The sequence below is a fragment of the Arachis stenosperma genome, chromosome 1, assembly GCF_014773155.1.
Source record: "Arachis stenosperma cultivar V10309 chromosome 1, arast.V10309.gnm1.PFL2, whole genome shotgun sequence".
Lineage (NCBI taxonomy): Eukaryota > Viridiplantae > Streptophyta > Magnoliopsida > Fabales > Fabaceae > Arachis > Arachis stenosperma.
In genome coordinates this window covers 27,570,795-27,581,669 of record NC_080377.1, presented here as the reverse complement: position 1 = coordinate 27,581,669, position 10,875 = coordinate 27,570,795, and the positions used below count along the sequence as shown (strand labels likewise).

Here is a 10,875-nt window from a genome sequence, read left to right as displayed (position 1 = left end):
CCACTGTTGGAACTCTGTTGCTGTTGTTGTCAAGGCCGCCACGCCATTGGCTGCCAAGATCGATATTGTGGCCGCCAGAACCCATCTTTCTTGGTAAGCGTTATGTTTCCGAAATTACTTAAAGTTAGTGCTCTGTTATACTCTGTTAGAGATTCTGAGATGTTGGTTATACAAGGTTGAGTTCTGATATTTATGCGTCGAAACTAAGGCTACTGTTGAGCCACCGGAGCTTCTGGCCGCTACGGGGCTGTTGTCGGGTCGGTTCGGAATTGTAACTGCCTCATTTAGTTATTTCGCTAAGTAAGTATGTTTCGAAAAGCCTCGCACTAGTATTTTGTTGTGTTTGGTTAATGAATATGAGTTTTGGTCACGTGGGGTCGAGTCCTGATTATTATCTGTTATGATTAGAGTTGTTGTGGTTATTGAGAAAGCAAGTGGAGCCGAGTTGTTGGTTGCCGTCAGTTTGGGTTGAGGTGGAAAGGACTCTGTGAGGCGTTTGGGCTGTGGTTTCCCGTGTCGAGGTAGGGGCTTTTTATACAAACTAATTTATTTTAAATTGGAAATTGTTATAAATAGATATGCTATACGAAATGTATTTTTGGTGATTATGTGAATTTTATGAATTGTCTAATTTTGTCTTGAATGAATATGGTTGCCTATTTGATTGAAATAATGTCTGCTTTGATAAATTAGAGATTTCTGGATTGGTTGATTTGAAATGATTTTTGATAGTCTGAAAGTTTGAGTTTTTGTTTTATTGGAAATTGATTTGATCTTAAACCCGTTGGAAAAAGTTGAGGATTGGTTTGGTTGGGACCCGGACAGGGTGGCAAAGTCCAAGTTTTAGGGGAGATACTACCAAAATTTCTATAAAATTTGACACTTTATTTGACACGGTATTTTAAAAAGGGAATGGGTTATGCCTTGAACTATATTACCGATAAATGAATTAGTTTTGAACCCCTTTATTAAGAAAATTATTATATTTTGAATGTAAACTATTTTAGAAGAGAACCATGTTCTAAAGTCGATTTAAAGATGAAAATAATTAAGTTTGGAATTTGATCAAATAAGCAAATTTGAAGGAGTTTTAATGGAGTTCGATTAACTAATTTCACTTTACAACATTTTAAGAAAAGGTTGAAGTATTTTCTGAAACTTTGATTTAGTGAAACTGAAACGCTTTCCGAGCCTTCAGAAACAGATTTAAGAATGAAACTAAAAATTGGTGTTTAGTTTAGATGATTTGGTTTTGGTCAAGTTAGTGGTTTTGAAATTGGTTCGGAATATTTGGATACATGACTTGGTTTTGGTTTAAATTCTACTTTTAATTATTCATATCAAGAAGTTAAGGTTTCGGAGGTTTTCAATGAATTTAAGAAATGAGTTAGGTTATTCTCCCCTGAAGTCTTGAGACTCTGCTTAGGAAACGACCAAATCTTGATTTAGAAATGAATGATTTTGAGTCTTTCAAAGAGATTTTGAATTTGGCATGGTTTTGTGATTGTTTGGAAGTGTTGGAAAGATGTGGAAAGTGGGTCCGTTTTGAAAAGTGATTCTTGGCAAGATGTGAAATGAATACATTTGTTATTTAAAAGAAAATGGGCCAAGAATGAATTTGAAAGAAGCTATTGAGCCTGATTGATTATGAATTTTCTCAAGATTGATGAGTTATGGTTTGATAGGCATAAGGGCCGGGTTCGTCCCACTTATGGTGAGATGAGATTGTTGATATGTCGCTGGTACCTGGCAAGGACGGTGGTCTAATCCTGCTTGTCGAGGGTGCAGCACCCGCGTAAGAACGGTGGTTTGATCCCACTTACGGTGGAGGCAAGGATGGTGGTTTGATCCCGCTTGCATGTTCCGCGCAAGGACAGTGGTTTAATCCTGCTTGTCTGTGGATCCTACGGGTATGGACGGTGGTTGGATCCCGCTTATCCGAGACGGGTTTGGCAACGTAACCGACGCGTGGGCTCATGGCCAGTAGGACAAGCATGCATCATATGCATTTATGTGACATTGTTTGGGTGTGCATATTGTAATTGGTTTACCTATGTGGATACTTATGTTAACTGCTAACTGCTATAATTGTTGTAATTGCTATTGATTGTGTTTGAACTACATTAATTGTGATTGTGTTTGATTGGCTGGTTTGTGATGAATTGGTTGATGATTGAGTTGTTTGGGTCGGGGGGCCGTGTTGGATTGGATGGACTTGAGGCCGTGTGGTGCACGAAATTGTGATCATCAATGGCGCCATCAACATGGTACGCTCAATTGTAATCTCAACTCTTTATCACAACTTCGCACAACTAACCAGCAAGTGCACTGGGTCGTCCAAGTAATAAACCTTACGCGAGTAAGGGTCGATCCCACGGAGATTGTTGGTATGAAGCAAGCTATGGTCACCTTGTAAATCTTAGTCAGACAGATTCAAATGGTTATGGATGATTTATGAATAAAACATAAAATAAAGATAGGGATACTTATGCAATTCATTGGTGAGAATTTCAGATAAGCGTATGGAGATGCTTTGTCCCTTCTGTCTCTCTGCTTTTCTACTATTTTCATCCAATCCTTCTTACTCCTTTCCATGGCAAGCTGTATGTTGGGCATCACCGTTGTCAATGGCTACAGTCCCGTCCTCTCAGTGAAAATGTTCAACGCGCTATGTCACAGCACGGCTAATCATCTGTCGGTTCTCAATCAGGTTGGAATAGAATCCAGTGATTCTTTTGCATCTGTCACTAACGCCCAACCTTCAGGAGTTTGAAGCTCGTCACAGTCATTCAATCATTGAATCCTACTCAGAATACCACAGACAAGGTTTAGACCTTCCGGATTCTCTTGAATGCCGCCATCAATTCTAGCTTATACCACGAAGATTCCGATTAAGGGATCCAAGAGATATCCACTCAATCTAAGGTAGAACGGAGGTGGTTGTCAGGCACACGTTCATAGGTGAGAATGATGATGAGTGTCACGGATCATCACATTTATCAAGTTGAAGAACAAGTGATATCTTAGAACAAGAATAAGCTGAATTGAATAGAAGAACAATAGTAATAGCATTAATACTCGAGGTACAGCAAAGCTCCACACCTTAATCTATGGTGTGTAGAAACTCCACTATTGAAAATACATAAGAACAAGGTCTAGGCATGGCCGTGAGGCCAGCCCCCAAAACGTGATCTAAGATAGCATAAGACTAGTCAAAGATAGCTACCAAGATGAGAATACAATAGTCAAAGGTCCTATATGTAGAGAACTAGTAGCCTAGGGTTTACAGAAATGAGTAAATGACATAAAAATCCACTTCCGGGCCCACTTGGTGTGTGCTTGGGCTGAGCATTGAAGCTTCTATGTATAGAGACTTTTCTTGGAGTTAAACGCCAGCTTTGTGCCAGTTTAGGCGTTTAACTCCCATTCTTGTGCCAGTTCCGGCGTTTAACGCCGAGCAGTTTTGAGCTGACTTGGAATGCCTGTTTGGGCCATCAAATCTCGGACAAAGTATGGACTATTATGTCTACTTTTCAACACAATTGAGAGCGTGCCAATTGAGCTTCTGTAGCTCCAGAAAATCCACTTCGAGTGCAGGGAGGTTAGAATCCAACAGCATCTGCAGTCCTTTTCAGCCTCTAAATCAGATTTTTGCTCAGGTCCCTCAATTTCAGCCAGAAAATACCTGAAATCACAGAAAAACACTCAAACTCATAGTAAAGTCCAGAAAAGTGAATTTTAACTAAAAACTAATAAAAATATAATAAAAACTAACTAAAACATACTAAAAATATACTAAAAACAATGCCAAAAAAGCGTATAAATTATCCGCTCATCACAACACCAAACTTAAATTGTTGCTTGTCCCCAAGCAACTGAAAATCAAATAAGATAAAAAGAAAAAAATATGCAATGAATTCCAAAAACATCCATGAAGATCAGTATTAATTAGATGAGCGGGGCTTTTAGCTTTTTACCTCTGAACAGTTTTGGCATCTCATTCTATCCTTTGAAATTCAGAATGATTGGCTTCTATAGGAACTCAGAATCCAGATAGTGTTATTGATTCTCCTAGTTAAGTATGATTATTCTTGAACATAGCTACTTTATGAGTCTTGGCCGTGGCCCAAAGCACTCTGTCTTCCAGTATTACCACCGGATACATACATGCCACAGACACATAACTGGGTGAACCTTTTCAGATTGTGACTCAGCTTTGCTAGAGTCCCCAGTCAGAGGTGTCCAGGGTTCTTAAGCACACTCTTTTTGCCTTGGATCACGCCTTTATTTTTTTCTTTTTCTTTTTCTTTTCGTTTTTTTTTTAATATTCACTGTTTTTTCTTGCTTCAAGAATCATTTTTATGATTTTTCAGATCCTCAGTAACATGTCTCCTTTTTCATCATTCTTTCAAGAGCCAACATTCATGAACAACAAATTCAAAAGACATATGCACTGTTCAAGCATACATTCAGAAGTCAAAGTGTTGCCACCACATCAAAATAATTAATCTATTATAAAATTCAAAATTCATGCAATTCTTCTCTTTTTTATTTAAGAACATTTTTCATTTAAGAAAGGTGATGGATTCATAGGACATTCATAACTTTAAGGCATAGACACTAAGACACTAATGATCATGTAATAAGACACAAATATAGATAAACATAAGCATAAAATTCGAAAAACAGGAAAATAAGGAACAAGGAAATTAAAGAACGGGTCCACCTTAGTGATGGCGGCTTGTTCTTCCTCTTGAAGATCTTATGGAGTGCTTGAGCTCCTCAATGTCTCTTCCTTGCCTTTGTTGCTCCTCTCTCATGATTCTTTGATCTTCTCTAATTTCATGGAGGAGGATGGAATGTTCTTGGTGCTCCACCCTTAGTTGTCCCATGTTGGAACTCAATTCTCCTAGGGAGGTGTTGATTTGATCCCAGTAGTTTTGTGGAGGAAAGTGCATCCCTTGAGGCATCTCAGGGATTTCATGATGAGTGGGATCTCTTGTTTGCTCCATCCTTTTCTTAGTGATGGGCTTGTCCTCATCAATGAGGATGTCTCCCTCTATGTCAATTCCAACTGAATAACAGAGGTGACAAATGAGATGAGGAAAGGCTAACCTTGCCAAGGTAGAGGACTTGTCCGCCACCTTATAAAGTTCTTGGGCTATAACCTCATGAACTTCTACTTCCTCTCCAATCATGATGCTATGAATCATGATGGCCCGGTCTATAGTAACTTCAGACCGGTTGCTAGTGGGAATGATTGAGCGTTGGATAAACTCCAACCATCCCCTAGCCACGGACTTGAGGTCATGCCTTCTCAGTTGAACCGGCTTCCCTCTTGAATCTCTCTTCCATTGAGCGCCCTCTTCATAAATGTCTATGAAGACTTGGTCCAACCTTTGATCAAAGTTGACCCTTCTAGTGTAAGGGTGTTCATCTCCTTGCATCATGCGCAAGTTGAATGCCAACCTTACATTTTCTGGACTAAAATCTAACCATTTCCCCCGAACCATTGTAAGCCAATTCTTTGGGTCCGGGTTCACACTTTGATCATGGTTCTTGGTGATCCATGCATTGGCATAGAACTCTTGAACCATTAAGATTCTGACTTGTTGAATGGGATTGGTAAGAACTTCCCAACCTCTTCTTTGAATCTCATGTCGGATCTCCAGATATTCACTCTTTTTGAGTTTGAAAGGGACCTCGGGGATCACCTTCTTCATGGCCACAACTTCATAGAAGTGGTCTTGATGCACCCTTGAGATGAATCTCTCCATCTCCCATGACTCGGAGGTGGAAGCTTTTGCCTTCCCTTTCCTCTTTCTAGAGGTTTCTCCGGCCTTATGTGCCATAAATGGTTATGGAAAAACAAAAAGCAATGCTTTTACCACACCAAACTTAGAAGGTTTGCTCGTCCTCGAGCAAAAGAAGAAAGAAGAGAGTAGAAGAAGAAGGAAATAGAGGAGATGGAGGTGGATTTGATTTTCGGCCAAGGGGGAGAAGTAGTGTGTAGGTTGTGTGAAAATGAAGGAGTGAAGATGGGTTTATATAGGAGTGGAGAGGGGGGTAGGGTTCGGCCATTATGGGTGGGTTTGGGAGGGAAAGTGGTTTGAATTTGAATGGTAGGGTAGGTGGGGTTTCATGAAGGATGGATGTGAGTGGTGAAGAGAATGGTAGGATTTGATAGGTGAGGGGTTTTTGGGAAAGAGGTGTTGAGGTGATTGGTGAATGGATGAAGAAGAGAGAGAGTGGTGGGGTAGGTGGGGATCCTGTGGGGTCCACAGATCCTGAGGTGTCAAGGATAATTCATCCCTGCACCAAATGGCGAGCAAAATTGCTCTTTCTGCCAATCCTGGCATTAAACGCCGGGCTGGTGCCCATTTCTGGCGTTTAACGCCAGCTTGATGCCCATTCCTGGCGTTAAACGCCATTCTGGTGCCCCTTTCTGGCGTTAAACACCCAGAATGGTGCTAGACTGGGCGTTAAACGCCCATTTGCTGCCCTTACTGGCGTTTAAACGCCAGCAAGGTTTTCCTCCAGGGTGTGCTATTTTTCTTTTTGTTTTTCATTCTATTTTTGCTTTTTCAATTGATTTGTGACTTCCCATGATCATCAACCTACAGAAAATATAAAATAACAAAGGAAAATAGATAAATATAACATTGGGTTGCCTCCTAACAAGCGCTTCTTTAATGTCAGTAGCTTGACAGTGGGCTCTCATGGAGCCTCACAGATACTCAGAAAAATGTTGGAACCTCCCAACACCAAACTTAGAGTTTGAATGTGGGGGTTCAACACCAAACTTAGAAGTTGGTTCTGGCCTCCCAACACCAAACTTAGATTTTGACTGTGGGGGCTCTGTTTGACTCTGTTTTGAGAGAAGCTCTTCATGCTTCCTCTCCATGGTGACAGAGGGATATCCTTGAGCCTTAAACACAAAGGATTTTTCATTCACTTGAATTATGAATTCTCCTCTGTCCACATCAATCACAGCCTTTGCTGTGGCTAGAAAGGGTTTGCCAAGGATGATAGATTCATCCATGCACTTCTCAGTCTCTAGGACTATGAAATCAGCAGGGATGTAATGGTCTTCAACCTTCACCAAAACATCCTTTACAAGTCCATAAGCTTGTTTTCTTGAATTGTCTGCCATCTCTAGTGAGATTCTTGCAGCTTGTACCTCAAAGATCCCTAGCTTCTCCATTACAGAGAGAGGCATGAGGTTTATGCTTGACCCTAAGTCACACAGAGCCTTCTTAAAGGTCATGGTACCTATGGTACAAGGTATTGAGAGCTTCCCAGGGTCCTGTCTCTTTTGAGGTAATTTCTGCCTAGACAAGTCATCCAGTTCTTTGGTGAGCAAAGGGGGTCATCCTCCCAAGTCTCATTACCAAATAACTTGTCATTTAGCTTCATGATTGCTCCAAGGTGCTTAGCAACTTGCTCTTTAGTGACATATTCGTCCTCTTCAGAGGAAGAATACTCATCAGAGCTCATGAATGGCAGAAGTAAATCCAATGGAATCTTTATTGTCTCAGTGTGAGCCTCAGATTCCCATGGTTCCCCATTAGGGAACTCCTTGGAGGCCAGTGGACGTCCATTGAGGTCTTCCTCAGTGGCGATCACTGCCTCTTCCTCCTCTCCAAGTTCCGCCATGTGGGTCATGTTAATGGCCTTGCATTCTCCTTTTGGATTCTCTTCTGTATTGCTTGGAAGAGTACTAGGAGGGAGTTCAGTAATTTTCTTGCTCGGCTGTCCCACTTGTGCCTCTAAATTCCTAATGGAGGACTTTGTTTCAGTCATGAAACTTTGAGTGATTTTGATTAGATCAGAGACCATGGTTGCTAAGTCAGAGTGGCTCTGCTTAGAATTCTCTGTCTGTTGCTGAGAAGATGATGGAAAAGGCTTGCCATTGCTAAACCTGTTTCTTCCACCATTATTGTTGTTGAAACCTTGTTGAGGTCTCTGTTGATCCTTCCATGAGAGATTTGGATGATTTCTCCATGAAGGATTATAGGTGTTTCCATAGGGTTCTCCCATGTAATTCACCTCTTCCATTGAAGGGTTCTCAGGATCATAAGCTTCTTCTTCAGATGAAGCATCCTTAGTACTGCCTGGTGCAGCTTGCATTCCAGACAGACTTTGAGAAATCATATTGACTTGCTGAGTCAATATTTTGTTCTGAGCCAATATGGCATTCAGAGTATCAATCTTAAGAACTCCTTTCTTCTGATTCGTCCCATTGTTCACAGGATTCCTTTCAGAAGTGTACATGAATTGGTTATTCGCAACCATTTTAATCAATTCTTGAGCTTCTGCAGGCGTCTTCTTCAGATGAAGAGATCCTCCAGCAAAGCTATCCCATGACATCTTGGACAGTTCAGACAGACCATCATAGAAGATACCTATGATACTCCATTCAGAAAGCATGTCAGAAGGACACCTTCTGATCAATTGTTTGTATCTTTCCCAAGCTTCATAGAGGGATTCACCTTCCTTCTGTCTGAAGGTTTGGACTTCCACTCTAAGCTTACTCAATTTTTGAGGTGGAAAGAACTTTGCCAAGAAGGCATTAACTAGCTTTTCCCAAGAGTTCAGGCTTTCTTTAGGTTGTGAGTCTAACCATATCCTAGCTCTGTCTCTTACAGCAAAAGGGAATAACATAAGTCTGTAGACCTCAGGGTCAACCCCATTAGTCTTGATAGTGTCACAGATTTACAAGAATTCAGCTAAAAACTGATGAGGATCTTCCAATGGAAGTCCATGGAACTTGCAATTCTGTTGCATTAGAGAAACTAATTGAGGCTTAAGCTCAAAGTTGTTTGCTCCAATGGCAGGGATAGAGATGCTTCTCCCATAGAAGTCGGGAGTAGGTGCAGTAAAGTCACCCAGCACCTTCCTTGCATTATTGGCATTGTTGTTGTTTTCGGCTGCCATGGGTTCTTCTTCTTTGAAAATTTCTATTAGGTCCTCTACAGAGAGTTGTGCCTTAGCTTCTCTTAGCTTTTGCTTCAAGGTCTTTTCAGGTTCAGGGTCAGCCTCAACAAGAATGCTTTTGTCTTTGCTCCTGCTTATATGAAAGAGAAGAAAACAAGAAAATATGGAATCCTCTATGTCACAGTATAGAGATTCCTTGAGGTGTCAGAGGAAAAGAAAAATAGAAGGAATAGGTAGAAGAATTCGAACTTATCAAGAAAGATAGAGTTCGAATTGTGCATTGAGGAGGAGTGTTAGTCCATAAATAGAAAGATGTGAGAAGAGGGGAAGAAATTTTCGAAAATAAATTAAAAAGATTTTAAAAACATTTTGAAAAACATTAATTGATTTTCGAAAACTAAGAGTGGAAAAGAAATCAAGTGATTTTTTGAAAAAGATTTTGAAATTATAAATCAAAAAGATATGATTGAAAACCATTTTGAAAAAGATGTGATCAAAAAGATATGATTGAAAAGATGTGGTTTTAAAAAGATGTGATTGAGAAGATATGATTTGAAAAACAATTTAAAAAAGATTTGATTTTGAAAATTAATGACTTGGCTAATAAGAAAAGATATGATTCAAACATTAATCCTTTCTCAACAGAAAAGGCAACATACTTGAAATGTTGAATCAAATCATTAATTGTTAGCAAGTATCTTTGAAAATGGAAAGAAATTGATTTTGAAAATATATGATTTGAAAAAGATTTGATTTTGAAAAATTTTGAAAACTTGAAAAAAATTTTGAGTTAAAAAACAAAATCTTCCCTCTTGTGTCATCCTGGCGTTAAACACCCAGAATGGTATACATTCTGGCGTTTAACGCCCAAAACACTACCCTTTGGGGGTTAAACGCCCAGCCAGGCACTCTGGCTGGCGTTTAAACGCCAGTTTTCCTTCCTCACTGGGCGTTTTGAACGCCCAGCATTTTCTGTGTAATTCCTCTGCTGAATGTTCTGAATCTTCAATTCTCTGTATTATTGACTTGAAAAGACACAAATTAAAAACTTTTTTGGATTTTTAATAATGAGGAATAATCAAAATGCAACTAAGATCAAATAAACAATGCATGCAAGACACCAAACTTAGAAGTTTGTATACTATTGACACTAACAAATTGAGAATGCATATGAGAAACCACAAAATACTCAAGACAAGAGAATTTAAAGATCAGAATAAGGAAATCATCAAGAACAACTTGAAGATCAATGAAGACACATGAATGAATTCGAAAAATGCAAGTAGAACAGAAACATGCAATTGACACCAAACTTAAAATGAGACACTAGACTCAAACAAGAAACAAAAAATATTTTTGGTTTTTATGATTTTATATTTTTTTTGTGCTTTTTTCGAAAATTGAATGAAAATAAGGATATCAAAATTCTTAATGAGAATTCCAGGAATCATGCAATGTTAGTCTAAAGCTTTAGTCTAAAGAAATTAGACATGGCTAGCCAAGCTTCAGCAGGACATTACATTCAAGAGCTAAATTGATGATAATCAATCAGCTTTGGTGATGATAAGAACATCACCTTGAAACACTAGAATTCATTCTTAAGAACTCTGAAGAAAAATACCTAAGCTAAGCAACAAGATGAACCGTCAGTTGTTCAAACTCAAACAATCCCCGGCAACGGCGCCAAAAACTTGGTGTTGTTGCCGGATCAAAATTTGGCACTATTATTGCAGGGAACAAATGCGAAACTACAGTTAGGACATTTAATTCCCCGGCAACGGTACCAAAAACTTGGTGCACGAAATTGTGATCATCAATGGCGCCATCAACATGGTACGCTCAATTGTAATCTCAACTCTTTATCACAACTTCACACAACTAACTAGCAAGTGCACTGGGGCGTCCAAGTAATAAACCTTACGCGAGTAAGGGTCGATC

The 10,875-nt window shown here is 39.5% G+C and overlaps 1 non-coding gene across 1 annotated transcript; it reads left to right on the top strand.

Moving 5' to 3' along the window:
- Nucleotides 1–8,424: 8,424 nt before the first annotated feature.
- On the top strand, nucleotides 8,425–8,532 carry LOC130954144 (small nucleolar RNA R71). The gene has a single exon (XR_009076197.1). It is a non-coding gene; the product is annotated as a small nucleolar RNA R71 (small nucleolar RNA).
- Nucleotides 8,533–10,875: the final 2,343 nt, after the last annotated feature.